At 37.2% G+C, this 20,359-nt stretch overlaps 1 long non-coding RNA gene across 1 annotated transcript; it reads right to left on the bottom strand.

The window, feature by feature from the left end:
• Nucleotides 1-10,421: 10,421 nt before the first annotated feature.
• Nucleotides 10,422-10,703, bottom strand: LOC310727024. The gene is made up of 2 exons (XR_014533916.1): nt 10,612-10,703; nt 10,422-10,498 (listed from the first exon to the last, which is right to left on the bottom strand). It is a non-coding gene; the product is annotated as an uncharacterized lncRNA (long non-coding RNA).
• Between the last annotated feature and the right edge of the window lie 9,656 nt (nt 10,704-20,359).

Below are 20,359 nucleotides of genomic sequence, written 5' to 3'. Positions count from 1 at the left end.
ATGTTTTAAAATACTTGGGTAAAAGTTGAAGTACTGATTAAACTTTTTTACTTAAGTGAAAGTAAAGAAGTTTGGCTCTGACATGTACTTAAGTAAAAAGTAGTTATTACTGCTACCTGTTTTAGCTCTTAACTGGACCTCACATCATAGATTGAATCCTGCTTTCTGCCTGCTAGTTGCGATGTAGGTTATGTTCCTGCTTCCTAAATATTTATTTAGCTTTATATTCTTGTGTTGATGGTTTAAAGGTAGAGAGACCTGCTCTAAACAACCTTCCGGCGTGTCTTCCCTGTTGGTTCAGTGGGTTAAATCAGGTTTCTTGCTTTTGGTGGGGTTCAGGGTTCGAATCCTGCTTTCTGTCTGCCAGTCACGATCAGGATTCACTTCCTACATCTTTCTTTAGCGATATATTTTTGTTTTTAATGGGTTAAAAAGAAAGATAGACCTGCTCTAAATAAGCTTCCTAGCCTGTCCTCACCAATGGTTCAATGGATTAAGGTTGGTATCTTGTTGGTGGTGGGGTTCATGGTTCGAATCGTGCTTTATTCATGTTATTTACAATGTGGGTTCAACTTGTGCTACTTACATCTGTATTTGCTTCCTACATCTTTCTGTACTGTTAAATTCTTGTGTTGATGGTTTGAAAAGAATGATAGACCTGCTGGAATCAAGCATCCCATCCTGTTTTTTTCTGATGGCTTAGTGGGTTAAGGCTGGTACTTTGCTAATGTTGGTGGTCAGGGTTCAAACCTGGCTTTCTGTCTGCTAGTCATGAGGTAGGTTAAATTCCTGATTCCTACATCTTCATATTCTTGTTTTGATGGGTTAAAAAGAAAGATAGACCTGCTCTAAACAAGCTTCCCAGCTTGTCCTTCCTGATGGTTTAGTGGGTTAATGCTGGTGCCTTGCTAATGGTGTGAATCAGGGATCGAATCCTGCTTTGTATGGGTTTGCTTCCTATGTCTGTCTTTAGCATTATTTTCTTGTGTTGATGGTTTGAAAGAAAAGATAGACCTGCTCTAAACAATCGTCGCAGCTGGTCCTTTCCGATGGTTCAGTGGGTTAAGACTGGTATTTCGCTGTTGGTGGGGTTCAGGGTTCGAATCCTGCTTTCTGTGTTTCTGTCTGGTCTGAATTTCTTGTTTTGAAGCATGAACGAAGGATAAACCCCCCAAAAAAAGACGGTGTGTTGTGGGACTTGATGGCTTTGTGATAAAAGCCTTGCCTCTGAGCTCAGAGGTTGCTGGTTTGAAGCTGGCTTGTCCCCACACTGGGTAAGCTGTGTGGAAAGTAGTGTCTGGTGAGCAATGAGGTAGTTGCCCCTTAACAAAGGCTGTGAATACTGGCTTCTTCACAGCCTCAAAAAAAGTGTGGGTGATAGGTTTTTGGCAGAATTCTTCCCTATATATGCAAAACTAAGTCGATACTTTTTGAAACGTTTTTGCTTCATAAGCCCCTGTTTTCAGCTTCTCAGACACCGGGGGGGGCCAGATGCCCGGATATTGCCCCCCTGCTCCAGGATACGCCCTCCGAAACCACATCCAACCTTCCACGCAGCCATTTCTGACACCTTCCTTACTACAGGAACCTTCCACACTCTTTACTTTGAGCCCTGGCCGGGGTTTGAACCGGCAACCTCTCAACCCAGAGGTAAAGCTCTTCCAATTGAGCCACAGGATCTCCTGCAAGAACCTGATTTTTAGGACCTTTTTTGTTCTTTTTAAAAACTTTTTAAAGAATTAAAAGGAAAGCTAAGGGTTAGGAATCGAACCGGGTGAGTCAGATAGCAGCGACCACGTCGCTGACCGTTACACCAACACAGGAGGGGCAAACAAGCCTTTGCTTATTGGACTCTTGGCTTTTCTATAGTTAGGAGACCAGTGTTTTCTTTTAGATCATGATGGTAGTGGGTCAAAACTTCTCCTTCCTGCACATTCTCTCAGTAACTCGAAGTCTATGAGAAGTGACTCAGGTACAAGAACCATATCTCCAACACCTGCACCACTGATATACCATGATTTACCAGCAACCGATTTTAATGATCTTTCATTGTTCTGTTTTTAAAAACTTCCTATAATGTTCAATATGAAACTAGAGGTAAGAATCGAACCAGGGAAGTCTTTCATCATAGATCACTAATGGCATTACTCCAAAACTCAAAACTTTGTTAGACATGTAAATAAGCAGGAAAGACAGAGACAAAGACAAAGAGACACTTAGAGAGAGCTTTAGAAACAAAAAAAAAAAGAGTGAGAAACAAATAAAGAGACAGCAAGAGAGAGACATATACAGTGAGACAGAGACATTTACTAAAAGAGACACAGAGACAATTAGATAGAGAAAATAGAGAGACAAAGTTAGCGAGATATAGCCACTTCCTGTTGGAAGTGTTTATCCCGAGCAACTCTTAATGATCTCATTTACTAAATGAGCAGTAGTGAGTTAAGGGCTTGCTCAGGTGCCCAAAACTGGCAGCTTAGAGGTGTTAAACATGGAGGTGTTAAACATGTATCATATGTACAGCATGTAATATGTATGTAAGCATATGTACAGTGATTAAATATAAAGGCTATATCAGTGCAGAGATGTGTGGACATCATTAAGAGCCTTTGCTATGTTTCCACACGGACAGTTATTGAGGTGATACCGGAGAGACTGCACCTCTTCAAGTCAAGTCAGGAAGCTTTTATATATATAACATTAGAGACATTTTACAGATTTAAATGATGTATTGTTTTTATCTGTACGATCAATAAAGACAGTAATTTAAGTTTGTGTCGCCATTATGAGGGAAAAACCCACAAAACGCCACCCAGAGGGTAAATTGTGAGAATCATGGCGGATTTTGGTGTTTGATTTGAGACTCAGAAATAAAACAAAAGTTGACTGATTAAAAATATTTTTATCTGGAGTTAATTTATTTATTTTATATCTAAGTAAAGAAAGGAAAAAATTTAGTGCCGTTTAAAATCATTTTAATTTTTTAACTTTCACAGTGGACATGCATCTACGATGACAATTTCAGACCCCTCCATGATTTCTAAGTGGGAGAACTTGCAAAATAGCAGGGTGTTCAAATACTTATTTTCTTTACTGTATATATATATATATATATATATATATATATATATATATATATATATATATATATATAGGGTCAAATATATATAGGGTTGGAATCCGCGATGCGCTTTGGGAAGAAAAGCGCAGCCGTTGAGAGAGTGCCGGTGGGAAGGCACGTACCGGGATACGCATGAGCGATAACAACGACCGCCGTGAACCAACATATACCAACAATAACGGACGGTGGGAGTGTGGAAGTTTAAATAGGAGCTGGTGATGAGTGCTAAACGAGCACCATATGTGCGAGATTGAAGCCGGGAGCTTCAGAGAAAGTGGCCGAGAAAGGTGGATTCCTGACAGTTAACAAACATGTACTGTATGTAAATTTTTATAGCATGACTTCATCAAACAAATCGCTTCAACACTGTTGTGTAAAGAAAACCCTCCAAAAACACGTGCATGCACATTCTGATTTATTAACGCACATCATGTACATAAAGAAATTTTAAGCACGTTAATATATTGCCGCCATATTGATTTTCGTTTATCTCGATCATCGGTTATCTCGATGCTTTTTGGCTACCCCCTAGGACATAAAAATAACCGGGTTCTACTGTATATATATATATATATATATATATATATATATATATATATATGATGAATATATGAATGTGTCCAGGCTGAAGATCCACATATAGAACACAAGCAGAGAAAAGATGATGATGATCAGGAATGTGTCTGTTCTCAGTCATGTTTACATCACTGACTCCCTCTGTCTCATCCACATTAACCCCAAACTTCTTACTGCCTTCTGTGGTGAGTGAGAGTCCGTACTTTATACACCAGTGGATTGAACGCGCAATGACAGGAAATCGGTTGTTCGGCTGAAATCGGCAACCAGTGAAAATAAAAAAATTATATTTCACCAAATCAATGGATTAAAACTAAAGTAACGAGTCTGATTTGAAAATGTAAGGAGTAAAAAGTACAGATATTTGTGTAAAAATGTAATGAGTAAAAGTAAAAAGTTGTCTGAAAAATAAATAGTGGAGTAAAGTTCTGATACCAAAAAAATCGACTTAAGTACAGTAACAACTGTACAACTTAACAACTTAAGTACAGTAACAAAGTATTTGTACTTCGTTACTTCCCACCTCTGCCCTGCTGCTATTACACTTTACAATCAAAACTGCTCCCAGTAAACCAGTCACCATAATAAACACTGTTATTACTGTTTAACTGTGTAATAATACTACCTGTGTGCAATATTACCTGCAATACGTGCAATTCCACCTGTGTGCAATATTACCTGCAATACGTACTTTTTTCCTTATTTGTATTTATACACTGTGTTGTGTACTATATACTGTATAATATAGTATGTGTCTATTCTTTTATATCTTCTTCTTCTTCTTCTTTTGGCTGCTCCCATTAGGGGTCGCCACAGCGGACTATCCGTCTCCATACCACCCTGTCCTCTACATCTGCCTCTTTCACACCAACTACCTGCATGTCTTCCCTCACCACATCCATGAACCTCCTCCTTGGCCTTCCTCTTTTCCTCCTACCTGGTGGCTCCATCTTCAGCATTTTTCTACCAATATAATTCATGTCCCTTCTCTGCACATGTCCAAACCATCTCAATCTCGCCTCCCTCACCTTGTCACCAAAACATCCTACATGTGCTGTCACTCTAATGAACTCATTTCTAATCTTGTCTATCCTCGTCACTCCCAACGAAAACCTTAACATCTTTAGCTCTGCTACCTCCAGCTCCACCTCCTGTCTTTTACTCAATGCCACTGTCTCTAATCCATACAACATCGCAGGTCTCACCACAGTCCTATAAACTTTCCCTTTCATTCTTGCAGATACCCTACTATCACAAATCACTCCTGTCACTCTTCTCCACCCACTCCACCCTGCCTGCACTCTTTTCTTTACTTCTCTAACACACTCTCCATTACTTTGCACTGTTGACCCCAGGTACCTGAACTCCCCCACCTTCTCCACCTCTTCTCCCTGCAACCGCATCACTCCACTGCCCTCCCTCTCATTCACACACATGTACTCTGTCTTACTCCTACTGACTTTCATTCCCCTTCTCTCCAGCGCATATCTCCACCTCTCCAGGCTCTTCTCAACCTGCTCTCTACTCTCACCACAAATCACAATATCATCTGCAATCATCATAGTCCAGGGAGACTCCTGTCTGACCTCGTCCGTCAACCTGTCCATCACCACTGCAAACAGGAAAGGGCTCAGGGCCGATCCTTGATGCAGTCCAACCTTCACCCTGAACCAGTCTGTCGTACCGACTGCACACTTCACTGCCGTCACACTGTCCTCATACATGTCCTGCACCACCCTCACATACTTCTTTGACACACCTGACTTCCTCATACAATACCACAACTCCTCTCTCGGCACCCTGTCGTACGCTTTCTCTAAATCCACAAATACACAATGCAGCTCCTTTTGTCATTCTCTATACTTCTCCATCAACATCCTCAAAGCAAATAAGGCATCTGTGGTGCTCTTCCTCGGCATGAAACCATACTGTTGCTCACAGATGGTCACCTCTTCTCTCAGCCTGGCTTCCACTACTCTTTCCCATAACTTCATGGTGTGACTGATCAACTTAATTCCCCTGTAGTTACTGCAGGTCTGCACATCTCCCTTATGCTTAAAGATCGGTACCAGCACACTCCTTCTCCATTCCTCAGGCATCCTCTCCCCTTCCGGAATCCTGTTAAACAATCTGGTTAAAAACTCCACTGCCATCTCTCCTAAACATCTCCACGCTTCTACCGGTATGTCATCTGGTCCAACCGACTTTCCATTCTTCATCCTCTTAATCGCTGCTCTCACTTCCTCCTTACTAATCCTATCTACATCCTGCTTCACCAACTCCACATCCTCCAACCTTCTCTCTCTTTGATTTTCCTCATTCATCAGCTGCTCAAAATACTCCCTCCATCTTCTCAACACACTCTCCTCACTAGTCAACACATTTCCCTCTCCATTCTTTATTGCTCTAACTTGCAGTACATCCTTCCCAGCTCGGTCCCTCTGCCTGGCCAATCGGTATAAATCCTTTTCTCCTTCCTTAGTGTCCAACCTCTTATACAGCTCCTCATATGCCTTTTCCTTGGCTTTCGCCACATCCCTTTTTACCTGCTGCCGCATCTCCTTGTACTCCTGCCTACTTTTCTCATCACTCTGTCGATCCCACTTCTGTTTTGCCAGCCTCTTTCCCCTAATACTCTCCTGCACTTCCTCATTCCACCACCACGTCTCCTTGTCTTGCTTTCTATTTCCAGATGTCACACCAAGTACTTTTCTAGCTGCCTCCCTCATCACTCCTGCAGTAGTTGCCCAATCATCCGGCACCTCTTCACCACCACCAAGCCCCTGTCTGACCTCTTCCCTGAACCTCACACTACACTCTTCCTCCTTCAGTTTCCACCATCTTATTCTTCTTTCAAACCTTACTTTCCTCCTCTTCTTCTTCGCCTCCAAAACCATCCTACAGACCACCATCCGATGCTGTCTAGCTACACTGTCCCCCGCCAACACCTTACAGTCTCCAATCTCCTTCAGGTTGCATCTCCTACACAGAACATAATCCACCTGTGTGCACCTTCCTCCACTCTTATACGTCACCCTATGATCCTCCTTCTTCTTAAAATACGTGTTCACCACTGCCATTTCCATCCTTTTTGCAAAATCTACCACCATCTGCCCTTCCACATTCCTCTCCTTAAAACCATACCTACCCATCACCTCCTCATCACCTCTGTTTCCTTCACCTACATGCCCATTAAAGTCTGCCCCAATCACCAATCGTTCTTTCCTAGGTACACCATCTACCACTTCATCTAATTCACTCCAGAATCTTTCCTTCTCCTCCATCTCACAGCCAACTTGTGGAGCATAGGCACTGATGACAATTATCATCATCCCTTTAATTTCCACCTTAACGATCATCACCCTATCAGAAACTCTCTTCACCTCCACTACACTCTTACTGTACTCTTCCTTCAGAATCACCCCTACACCATTTCTCTTCCTATCCACTCCATGATAAAACAGTTTAAACCCACCTCCAAGGTTCCTGGCCTTACTCCCTTTCCACTTGGTCTCCTGAACACACAGCATATCTTCCTCTCCATCATATCAGCTACCTCTTTTCCTTTACCCGTCATAGTACCAACATTTAAAGTACCAACCCGAACCTCTACTCTCCTACACTGCTCCTTTTCCTGCCGTCTCTGTAGACGCCTTCCTCCTCTTCTTCTCCTCCTTCGGCCAACAGTAGCCCAATTTCCACCGGTACCCTGTCGGCTAACGATACCTGTGGCGGTCGTTGTTAACCCGGGCCTCGACCGATCCGGTATGAAATTCTCATTTGTGATCCGCATATTTGATTTGGCACATGTTTTATGCTGGATGCCCTTCCTAACGCAACCCTCCCCATTTACCCGGGCTTGGGACCGGCACTAAGAGTGCACTGGCTTGTGCCCCCCTAATGGCTGGGTTATGTCTATTCTTTTATATATTTGCATTTATTTTTTCTTTGCTGCTGTAACAGAGAAATTTCCCCACTGTGGGACGAATAAAGGTATATCTTATCTTATCTTATCTTATCTTATCTTATCTTAATCTTTATCTTATCTTAGTACAACCTTAGGCCACTATGAATATCTTGTCTAGCACTTGTAGTGTCTTAAATGTATAGTATCTTAAATGTGTAATATCAAAAGGCCTAAACTCATATTATTCTGCAATGGTGACATTCCTGGAGAGGCCAAAGTTAATTACTGAACCGCCTGGACAGATGGTTCTCTGTAAACAAAAGTGTAGGGGGTAGACTTAATGTTATCTTAAGACTGGTAAGAGATACGGGCTCTCACCAGTGTTGAGATAATGTTCTTCAAATATGGAATGTGGTCCAGGATGTATATCTTCTTGGGAGGCGACCTCCCCGTTCACCATATACTTCGAGGTACAGGAAAACGGGATGCGCTTTATGTTTTATGATCTGGGAATGTGAGCCCTGGAAACATCTGGACATTTCAGGCTTCTCTTTACGTTCAACATTATTGCATAGTAAGCTCATATGCATCTCATTTACATTAAGAGGTGGACCCAGGAAACGGGCAAGCATTTAATGTGTGTGTAAGCATGGATCTGGAGTCAGACTTTGAAACAGAGCGTGCTGACTCCAGGCTTGACCGGAAGGCCTGTAAAGATGCTATATTTCTGTGCTGAATAAAAATCATTATTTACACGAAATACGGTGTCTAAGAAGAGTCCTTCCAGCAGACAACTACACCTCATCAAGACGACGAAATATACAACACACTCTCTAGCAATCCCCCAGTCTTCTAATGCTTTACAGATATTCTGATGTTTACTGATGAGAAACACATCACAATATTGGCTCCACTTCTGAACATTCACTGTGGCCTACAAACAAAACTGCTAAAAAACTGCCTTCACCTCATACATATTACATACATACTTTTGACTCTTCCTGTTTCATGAATTGGAATATTCTGCAATAACCTCCCAGTTATTGGTGTTAATCTGGCACCTCGTGCTAATTTCCTTGATTATCTGTCAACCCCTATTTAACTGGCAGCCTAACTTCCAGTTTCACTGACTCTGCAAGATGGTGGGCCGTTCTAAAGTAACTGAAAGCCTCTGGCAGCAGGTTGTCCAGATGAAAGCCAAAGGGATGACCCTATCAGCCATAGCAAGACAAGTTGGTCGTTGCAAATCTGTGATTTCAAGAATATTGAATCTTTACAACATCACAAACTCATTTAAGTCCGCCAAGAAGGCTGGTCGTCCACGGAGGACAAATACAATCAATGTAAATATAAATGCAATCGTTTCCACACTGCAGCTGGAATTGCTCACCAGTTCAGCGCTGAACAGGGTAAGGATCTGTCTCGTCATAAGAGCATTTGGACTGAAAGCCCACTCTGCAGTCACCAAACCTCTCATTAGCAGAAAGAATCAAAAGGCTAGACTAAGCTTTGCTGAGGAGCATGTTGTGTGGACAGAGGAGAACTGGTCCAAAGTTCACTTCAGTGATGAAAGCAAGTTTAATTTATTTGGGTCCGATGGGAAACATTATTTTCGGCGACAAACTGGAGAAAGACTGAACCCAAAGTGTGTAAAGAAGTCAGTGAAAAGTGGAGGAGGAAGTGTCATGGTTTGGGGCATGTTTTCTGCAGCAGGAGCTGGGCCTCTTATACAGCTACATGGCAGAGTGAATGCAAAGGTTTATCAGAACCTTCTACAACAACATATGGTTCCTTTCCTGCGTTCATCACCCAATCAGCCCGCAGTGTTCATGAAGGACAACACTCCATGTCACACAGCAAAACGGGTAAAGCAGTTCCTTGAAACTGAAAACATTGAAATACTGACATGGCCTGCCCAGAGTCCTGATCTCAACCCAAAAGAGAACCTCTGGAAAATCCTTGGTGACAAAGTTATGGCCAAGAAACCCACTACAGTCACAGAACTGTGGAGGAGACTGGAAGAAGAGTGGACCAAAATCAGAGTCTAGTGCTTTCCTGTGGCCGCAGATGTGCTGAAGTCATTCAGAGCAGAGGCCTGTACACTTCCTACTAATTTCTGACTGTTGTAACCTTCAGAAAATTTTGTTGTAATCTTTTTTTCATGCTACAGTCATTGCTGTTTTCTAATTTTGATCAGTGTGTTTTCGGCAAAATAATGTTTTTTTTTTTTTAAATGCCTTAGTTAATTTGTGGAAAAGGTGTTCTGGTAGCATGGTATAGACAGGACAAAAACTCCTTCAAATGTTGAGCAGTGAAGATGACATTATTTCTAAATTTTCAATTGTTTATAAATTGTTCTCTAATTTTGGTCTCCAGTGTATATATATATATATATATATATATATATATATATATATATATATATATATATATATATATATATATATATATATATATATATATATATACATACTGTATTATATCATATCAAATCATATATATGCTTCAGCATGCAGTTATGGAATGATGCTGTATGATGGTGGGTGCAGTGTATAGTTTTTGTACAAGTCTTTTAGCTTTAATCTCACTGTGATGATCAGTCCAGCAGGCACAATAATATGTTGCTGAATGCTCTGGCTTCACGTTTGGGATTATCAGAACAAACTTATTGCTTGCTGTCTTCTCTGATTGTAAAAATCCAAAGCCATAGTCATTTAAGTAATGTGCACTATTAATGTTCACATACTGAACTCTATTGAAAGGTTCACCATCTTTCTTCTGGTACCAGTGAATGTAATAATAACAGTCTGAATGAAAGGTACATTCTATCTTGATTAGCTTATTAACAGCTGTAGTCATTAAAAACTTCTGATGCAGCTCTACTGCATTTCCCACTGTGGAAAAAGAGAAAAAAAAAAGTCTGTCTTAAATGGAGAAAGTCATGTTAGGTATAAAGCAAAAAACCTGATAAAAATGAAGCAAAAAGATTTAAAAATGTGAAGCTTACCTGCACAGAACTGAAAACTCATCAGTACAAAATAGAACATGAAATGCATGGCAACTGTAGGGTGTGTAAGACGCTCTGTGAAAATGGAAACCAGCAGATCCACAAATGCAGAATGAACACTATTTCGAGTGTTACTCCTCCCTCTGGTGAACTGCTTATTTAGATTTTGTTTTACTACAGCAGAAGTACGCAAGATATTAAACTGATGATTCATTATAATCTTACTGTAAGAATGTATTAAGTCGATATATTGGATTTAAAACTGTATCTATATTAAAATACATAAAAATCTGTTAAAACCATTTGAACTTTTAATTAAAATGAGGTTTATTCACAAAAAAAAATTATGGGCCAAAAAAGATAGTCGCTTGTCAGTTTTTTTTGTTGAACTGTAATATATAGTAGGTAATATGTTTAAATTGTGATATTTGGTGCTACTTTGCCTTTGTCTGTCTGTCATAAAAATTTGGCCTGTTGGGAAATTATATCTGCTCAGACATGTTTCTTTAACTGATGTGAAATGAACAATTTCTAGCTGTTGATTAATTTTTTTTTTTTTCACACTGATATTAAAATAGTTTTCATTAAAAATTTTTTTTTAAGTCATCCTTGACCTGTTGTTTACATAATCCCACTAAAAGTCATAATCTGGGGTTCAGTGGTTTAGATGTTGAATTTTGGATTGGAAGATTGTGAACCCAGTACTACCAAACTCCCACTGGTGGGCCCTTGAGCAAAGCCCTTAACCCTTCATTGCTTAGTTGTGTAAATAAGATAACTGCTCTTTGATAAGGGCATCTACCAATTGCTGTAAATGTAAATCTTTGTAGACGTATCAAAGTTGTCATATTATTAATAGTATATATTATAAGAATAATAGAATAAAATTAGAATAATAGAATATAGTATACAGTATAGTGAGTATACACACACACACACACACACACACACACACTTACAAATAGAACATCTGGAAAGACAATTTCACCAAACATTTAGCAATAATTTATTTTTGTTCAAATGCATCTGAAATTGCACGTGTGCAAAAGTCCTAAAATTTGATGGCGGACAGTATTCACATCGATTACCACAAGAGGGCGGCAGAGATCCGTGTCACAGATTATAGTCCAAGAATATAATTTAGCATGACACTGATATCTTTTTTAATTTTAATATTAATTTAATATTACATTTTTAGTATGCAATATATACATTAGTTAGCCATTCCATTAAAATGATCTTGTACTGCTAAAACACCTCTGTCCTGTTGAGGCAAGACCTGTAACACCCCACAAGCCAGTCTATTTGAAAGATGTTCTAGATAGGCCTCTAGCCATCACAATTTGGCACCATTTTTCTTGCTACCAATAAATCAACTTCACCTTTTCACCTGATCCCTGCAGATCCCTTGCATTATTCACTTCCCCTATCAGTGAGTGTGATATTATTATTGGTCAAAGTACACCCTGTTTAATGTTATATAACGGTAAATTTATTTAAATACTTTGTGGTAACATCAAAAATCACAAACACTTGATTAATTCAGCAGTTATAAGCTGATCTCACATGCTTAATAGTGTTTATTGTAGTAAAAAAAAAATACTGTTCAACCACAGGGAGTTTCTTAGAAATAAGTGCAGGTGCATCATCAGGGAAAAACGTTTCCAACTGCATATTGATTTACTTGTAAATAACATCAAACCATCATTTTAGTTTCAGTAATAATATGAACAGAAATGCATGGATTTGTTTTTAAAATGGCTTAATGGTACACATAAAACAGGCCATGTCAAGACTTTCAGTAAAACCACCTCTTAGAATTTCAAACAATCACATACATCTCACAGAAGTAAATAGTTTATCAGTTTAGCAAATTGTGTTCAGACTACTGCATGCGGTTTACAAACTCGGTTACAGCGCATACAAAACTTACCATGCAATCCCCTTTTCACACTTGCATGCAAGGACACACAAACTCTCACAAACACACACACACACACACACACACACACACACACACACACACACACACACACACACACACACACACACCAACATTTTATATCCTAATGAAATGTTGAATATATATAATAATATATATGTTAATATATGTTAATTCTAACATTGTTAATAATAATAATAATAATAATAATAATAATAATAATAATAATAATAACAATAATGATAATAATACATATGATTGGTCATTAGCAACAAGGCTTAATGCAGACATGGGCAAACTACTGCCCGCGGGCCAGTTTGGGTTTATTAATCCGGCCCACCGAACGTGACCAAATTAGATTAAAATAGGTACAGATAAACATTGTTCAATTGACCTTTCCCCTGTAATGCCCACATTTCCCCAAAAGATGGCGCAATTCAGCTCCATTGACCTTGTTCGTGTGTATTACTCTCTTCTTCTCTTATGAGCCCTTCTGCAAAAATGATCTTATCAAAGAAAAGAAAAGTGGATGAGCTCCGAGTGTTTAATACGGAGTGGACAAAAAAATATTTTTTCACTAAGGTCCGATCAAAGCCCCTCACAGATCCAGGTTAACTGACCAACACCTCGGATGTATCCTGAGAATTGCCAAAACAAAACTTACTCCAGACTTTGATGAACTGGCAAAACAAGGAGTTCAACAACACTGTTCCTACTGAAACTGAACTTGAGTTTTTCTGCTGTGTTTATTGATGCACTGGCAAAAAAAAAAGAATCAACAAGTTGTTGATGTTTTGGCACTTGATGAAACTGAATTTGTGAAACTAAATTTGTGCTGTGTTTATTCAACTGAAACTTAATAAATTAATTATTAATTTAATTAATGCATTTGGAAAACAATTTGTACAATGAGCCATGCATATTCATGCTTTGCTACATGTTACAGGCCAAATCTCTAATGTAATTTTATATATATATATATATATCCTGGCCCAGCCTCTCTTTCAAATTTTAGAACCCATTGTGGCCCGTGAGTCAAAAAGTTTGCCCACCCCTGGCTTAATGTCAGCCATAATTTGATGTATAGAGTCCGTTGTACAAAAGGGCAAAGTAAAACATGTCCCCAAAATAAAGCATGATGCTGCATATTCTGTTATATTACTTATATCTTTATATAGGTCTTGATGACATGAATCATTGTGATTGCTTCTTTTCCATGATGCCTGAGGCTATGGATGGATAATATTACCTTTACAGTAGATAATATTTAATAAGGTTTATTTGAAGGGTTATCCAAACACATAAAAAAAAATATTTTTGTACACAATTGTAATATATATTATATATATATATATATATATATATATATATATATATATATATATATATATAAAAAAAAATAGAAATAAATAAAACACAAGTTAGATACATGCAGCTGCATCAGGCTCATAGAATGGATCATAAATCTACCATGCATATATTTTTTAAAAGACCTTACAAAAAATATATGATGAAATTAATAGATTAGATTTTCCCAAATGGTATCATATAGAACCCACATAACTACACCACTACAGTACTCCTATATAAGTATTTAATTTATACAATGCAGAATAATCAATATTTCAAACATTGCTTTCATGATTGTCAATTATACACAAAATGTTTGTGTGTGTGTGTGTGTGTGTGTGTGTGTGTGTGTGTGTGTGTGTGTGTGTGTGTGTGTGATTTTACTTCATGGTTAGAAGCTAATCTCTTTTCCTTAATATAATATATGTGATTAAAATTAACTGTTTAACCTCAGACAGTTTGTGAAAGCAGTGCAGAGAGAGTCCAGGTGCATCATCACTAATAAATCTAATGACACACAGTTTCTCATGATTGTTCCAATTCCAACTCTATATTTAGAGCAATGTGCTAAAGTGTTTTATACACCCTATTTCTTTCTAATACAAAATTAGAAATACACACACACACACACACACACACACACACACACACACACACACACACACACACACACACACACACACACACACACACACATCTGTTTTTGTATTTTAGTTACAGTGCAATGGAGATATAAAAAAAAAAATGACTGGAATTTTTTTTTTTTATCAAAATGCATTTTCCATTTGTGCAAGGCTATGCAGAAACACAAAGTTATATTTGCTCTCAGAAAAACCGCTAGCAGAAGTTTAGAGAATCCCCCCCCCCAAACACACACACACACACACACACACACACACACACACACACACACACACACACACACACACACACACACACACACACACACACACACACATACATCCTGCAGAAGCGAATAGGTTATCAGTTCAAGCTGCTGCATGTGGTTTATTTCTAGTAAACACACTCAGCTGCAACCACATGCAAAACCCACCATACTATCCTTTAAACAGACACACACACACACACACACACACACACACACACACACACACACACACACACACACACACACACACACACACATATACTGCTCACAAATCAAATAGCAAACAGGTTTAAATTTATTATTATTAATATTAATAATGTATGACGACTACTACTACTACTACTACTACTACTAATAATAATAATAAATAATAATGATAATAATAATAATAATAATAATTATTATTATTATTATTATAAATATAGAAATAACAATAGTCTATTGAACTTTTAGAACAATAGTCTAAAAGTTTCACCAGCATTAACATATACAGATATAAGTTTCCTAAAGTTGTCATACTAAATATTTGTTTTTAATTCCAGATTTAATACTATATAATAGATATTTGCAAAGGGATGCCAGAAAAATAAATATTACAATAGTAATAATTTTCTTTTAAAAGGCATTAAACTGTATGTTATACTGCATGTGCCAGGAATTTATGAACAGGAGCCTCAAAGCAGCCTCGGTCTGTGTGGGGCACAAATACAGTTACTGGTTCACTGAACCAAACATTCAATTAAACTCCTACGATGTAATTATCAGATTTCTTTATGATCCACACTTTCTGTCAAATAAACTTTGATTACCCCTTGAGCTAATTACATCATTACACCATTAATGGCATATTTCTATTGAAGATTAGTTATTAAGATGACAAAAACATTCATGTTGATAGTATACATAAAAAGTATTTTGTTAGTTAATGATTTATAAATGTTTTTTTTTAAATATTGCCAGTCCTTCAGAATCCTGAGGGACTGGCAATAAATGTTCCAAAATGTCCTAAAATGTCCTACACAAATGTATCTGTCAGCAAATGTGACTAAAAGGAAGACCCAAATGCAGGACGCAACAGGGGTATGGTGAAAACAGTCTTAAATAAAAGAAAGAGGCAGGGGGAAAACACAGACCAAGACCAGTCCAAACCAAAAACCAGAAGAACGGTGCATCGAAAGGAAGACTAATCCAAAAATCCAAAAACAGTCCTAAATTTTTTTTTTTTTTATAATTTAGGTAGGGTACACTAGCAACCTCAAGATTCATCTACATAGTGAAGGAAGTGCGCAATTAATTATTATTATTTTTTAAACCAGAATGAGCAAAATTTCAAAGCTTCACATCCAGTATAATTTAAACTAATATAATCTGTACAAGGAAATTGAAATAAATGTGCATTAAAAATGGTGATATGTCAGTTGATTGTGTTTATCACAGTCAGCTCTGAAAAGTTAATATACATGAATGGCAATTACATTCAAGCTGAGTGTAAATTTTTTTCATGTTTGTATGTTTGAATGTATTTATTTAAATTAAACTATATAATTTATGCCATTCAATTATATATAAATATTTCAATGAACATTTAGATTGTTTACTGTCTGTTATTATGTGGTATTTTTAAAATGTTTTTAGACTTATTTACAGTTTTAGATTTTTTTAATTATTATTATGGGTTTTTTTCCAAAGACTGCACACTTCAGTTAAGCTTGTAAGTCTAACTAACTAACTAACTAACTAACTAACTAACTAACTAACTAACTAACTAACTAACTATACATACAGACATACATACATACAAACAAATACATAACAAAAAAAGCTCTTGCTAATGACAACTGGCCAAGTTCCAGAAACACCAGTATTCTGTGTCACACTCGTAATCAAATTACATAAAATATCCAAAACCTTACCGGTTACATATCAGTTTTGTGCCTGAGCCGAAAACTTTTCTGGATGTCAAAGAGTATAATACAATGACCAAAAATAGTATTACAAATGTTCTTTGAAAATGCCCAGTAGTGTTTGGAATAAATAAAAATATGTAGATGTAAAACAGAAGACGTCAAAGCAAGAACAAACGAAGTTATATTGTGATACTACCACTAGGTGGCGATATAAATGTCATCCTCTCATTCTACAATTATGCACAGGAATGTAAAAGCTTTAATTGTAGACATTAATTTAAATATTTTCTTTATGATTTTAATATTAACCCTAGGGTTAGGAATAGGGTTAAAGGTTAGAGCACATCATTAGATGAACAATAATTTGATTGAGACTTTGTCCCATCCCTATTATAGCAAAATGAGAATCTTCACATAGTCCAGCTTGTTAGGAAGCTGGGGTTAGAGTACAGGGTACTGGGGCATAAACCAATGACTGTAAAATTAAAGGCACCACTGTCCTCAATTACAGGTCTGGCAACATATTTATGGATAATTACATAACATTTTACATGTATTTTTGTTAGATTTTTAACAACTGAAACATTTTCTTTTTGTTAATAGTGTTTGAGTATAGGCAGAATTCATTTTCATAAATGCAGTATGTATGTGTCAATATGTATTAATGATTATGTAACTGTTTTAATAGTTCAAAACTGTCATAATTGAATGTAAGAAGATGAGCTCTTACAATTTAGTTTTGTTTAATAAATAGCATGCAGTGCGTTTTTCCACAGTTTAAAATCAGGCTGATTTGTGTTTCTTTTTAACTTATTAAGTTCCATCTATGGTTATTGCAATAGGGTAAAGTATACGGTTTGCTTTTGTGTATGTTTAATATTATCACACTTTTTAAAGTAACATTATTAACTTATTCATTACTCCTCTTTCACTAACATCAGCTCATGATTGGTTAATGTATGTTTATTTCATGACTTTACATTAAGGAGCCTATAAACATGAACTCATCGTTAATTAAGCCTGTAATAATGTTAGTTCATGATGCATATTTATTTATTCGTGGAGCTTTGCAGCTGAACATTATAAACCGAATTGCACATGCAGTACTACACATAGTAACAAGCCCATTCAAAAAAGATTTGAAAACACAAATCCGGCCCGATATTGATGATTTATCTGTAGCCTAGTGCACTTGGCGACATTTTCAGTCAGACACCCTACTTTTACATGCTTATACATGTACATATACATATAAGCTACAGTATCCATGCAAGCTAGGAGAAGCAAGAAATCAGCACCAAAACTGTAGATGGTATGTAAAAAGTAATAAGATTATGCCTTTTTTATTTATATCAAGGTCATTTAGGTCAAAGTTGGGTTTAGTATTCCTCATTCTATATGTATGTCCATTGCATGTTGTTTGCCTGTAGGTATTAATCAAGCTGTTAACTATGGTGTGAATGAATGAATATATTAACTAACAAAAGGATTCACATTTAGTTAAAGTGGCTGTTAATAACACAGAAATCATCATAACTCCAGCCCTACTCATAACTCAAAACTCCAGCCCTACTCATAACTTAAAACTCCAGCTCTACTCTTAACTCAAAACTACAGCCCTACTCATAACTCAAAACTCTAGCCCTACTCATAACTCAAAACTCCAGCCCTACTTATAACTCAAAACTCCAGCCCTACTCATAACTCAAAACTACAGCCCTACTCATAACTCATAACTCCAGCCCTACTCATAACCCAAAACTCCAGCCCTACTCATAACTAAAAACTCCAGCCCTACTTATAACTCAAAACTCCAGGCCTACTCATAACTCAAAACTCCAGCCCTACTCATAACTCAAAACTCCAGCCCTACTTATAACTCAAAACTCCAGGCCTACTCATAACTCAAAACTCCAGCCCTACTCATAACCCAAAACTCCAGCCCTACTCATAACTCAAAACTACAGCCCTACTCATAACTCATAACTCATAACTCCAGGCCTATTTTGTGCATTATTAGTTTCTGGTTACTACTTTTATTCAATTACTTCATTCAATTTGTTTATGATGAACTAACTGTTAATTCAGATATTAACACATGATAAATCAGCTACCCTTATTATAAAGTGTTACCATTTTTTACTCAAATATGAAGACAGTAAATAATGCACAATAATAATAATTACATATATACCACTGGCATGCTTAACTAGTAGCTCTAAGGCTGGTCTTTTGCACAAACCGCACACTTCCTCAGCAACAGCCTTTCAAAAGTGTGAATGTTTACCAAAACGTTATCATATTAGCATCACCATTACCATCAGGGTTGTGCACCAAAAGGCACACATCTAAATCATTAGTAGATATTTATCTGATAAACATCATGCCTTTTTACCTAAACACATAAACACAGTGCACAAAATTCCATAAGCTAATTAAACATGTAGCTTGGTTCTTACCAGTGCTGCTAGCAAGCCAGCTAAGATCTCCCCATTGTTGATGCTAATGCACATCTTGTATACAATGACTATGAAACTTTTTTGGTATTGTCAGTATAGTTGCAGAAAAAATTAATATGTGACTTATTCTAAATATACAATGAGTAATTAAAAAATATATAACATGTTCTTTTTTGGCAGTTAACTGAATCTGGCTTTGGACCTATTATATTCATCTTCTGCCAATTTTTTAGTCAACGCTGATTCAATTTGAGTTACACAAATGACACATCGGGCAGAAACACTAATTTGATTGAGAGTTCTTATGTTTGCTAGTAGAGTGTTTACTTTTGGCTTAAGATACTATATAAAAGCTCTTCAGGAAATAGATCCCAAAAAAGCCACACTAACTGGTAGCCCAGGCAGTAAGCTGGTTAACTAGCACACAATGAATTTTTGACTCCCCAGAGCATTTTTTTTTCATTGTAACTATGAGATACAGCCTAACTTTTTGTTTGTGTGTACTGCTGTCAGATTCTTTTGGATAATTTGAAGTTTTTAAAATTATTTTGTGAAGGTTGTTCTGAAGATGACATTTTGTGTTGACTGGACATAATTAGTGGGAAAAGTTCATTTTGGATATTATAGAAAAGCATTAAACACCCAGTGCATCACAGCATTTTGTGTATAGGACTGTGTCGCCGAGAGCAGTCAGAAGTCCCATGCTGACCTTTGTACAGGGTAGAAATGAGCTACAAATGAAAGGTCAAATTTGTCTGGGCTAAGCTATTTATATATTTTTGTTTAAACTTATGACTTTACTATGAAGTTCACTTTAGCAATTTGTCAGAAGGAAATTATTACTGTAAAAATCTACTATCTGGTGTCACCCAGATGAGTCTGATTCATCTTAAGATTTCCTTTACTCCCCCCACCCCCCCTACAACTGTCTCCTCTCTGCATCATTAGAGAAAAATCCATGTATTTCTGTAAAGCTGCTTGTGACAGTGAGCGTTGTTAACAAGATATCCAAATAAAATTTAATCAAATTGATTGAAGGTCCATTCACTGTTTTTAAAAACAACTCTAGACTCTTTTCTGACTGTGATACTGTACTTAGTTCCCAAATTCAACAAACACAGTAATATGTTGCTGAACGCTCGATCTTCATATGGCGAATTACCAAAACAAACGTATCATTTGCAATTCTCTCAAATATGAA

This window comes from Silurus aristotelis (assembly GCF_946808225.1).
Source record: "Silurus aristotelis genome assembly, chromosome: 5".
Classification (NCBI taxonomy): Eukaryota; Metazoa; Chordata; class Actinopteri; order Siluriformes; family Siluridae; genus Silurus; species Silurus aristotelis.
Note: the sequence above shows the minus strand (reverse complement) of the source record. Positions and strands in the feature narration are given on the sequence as shown.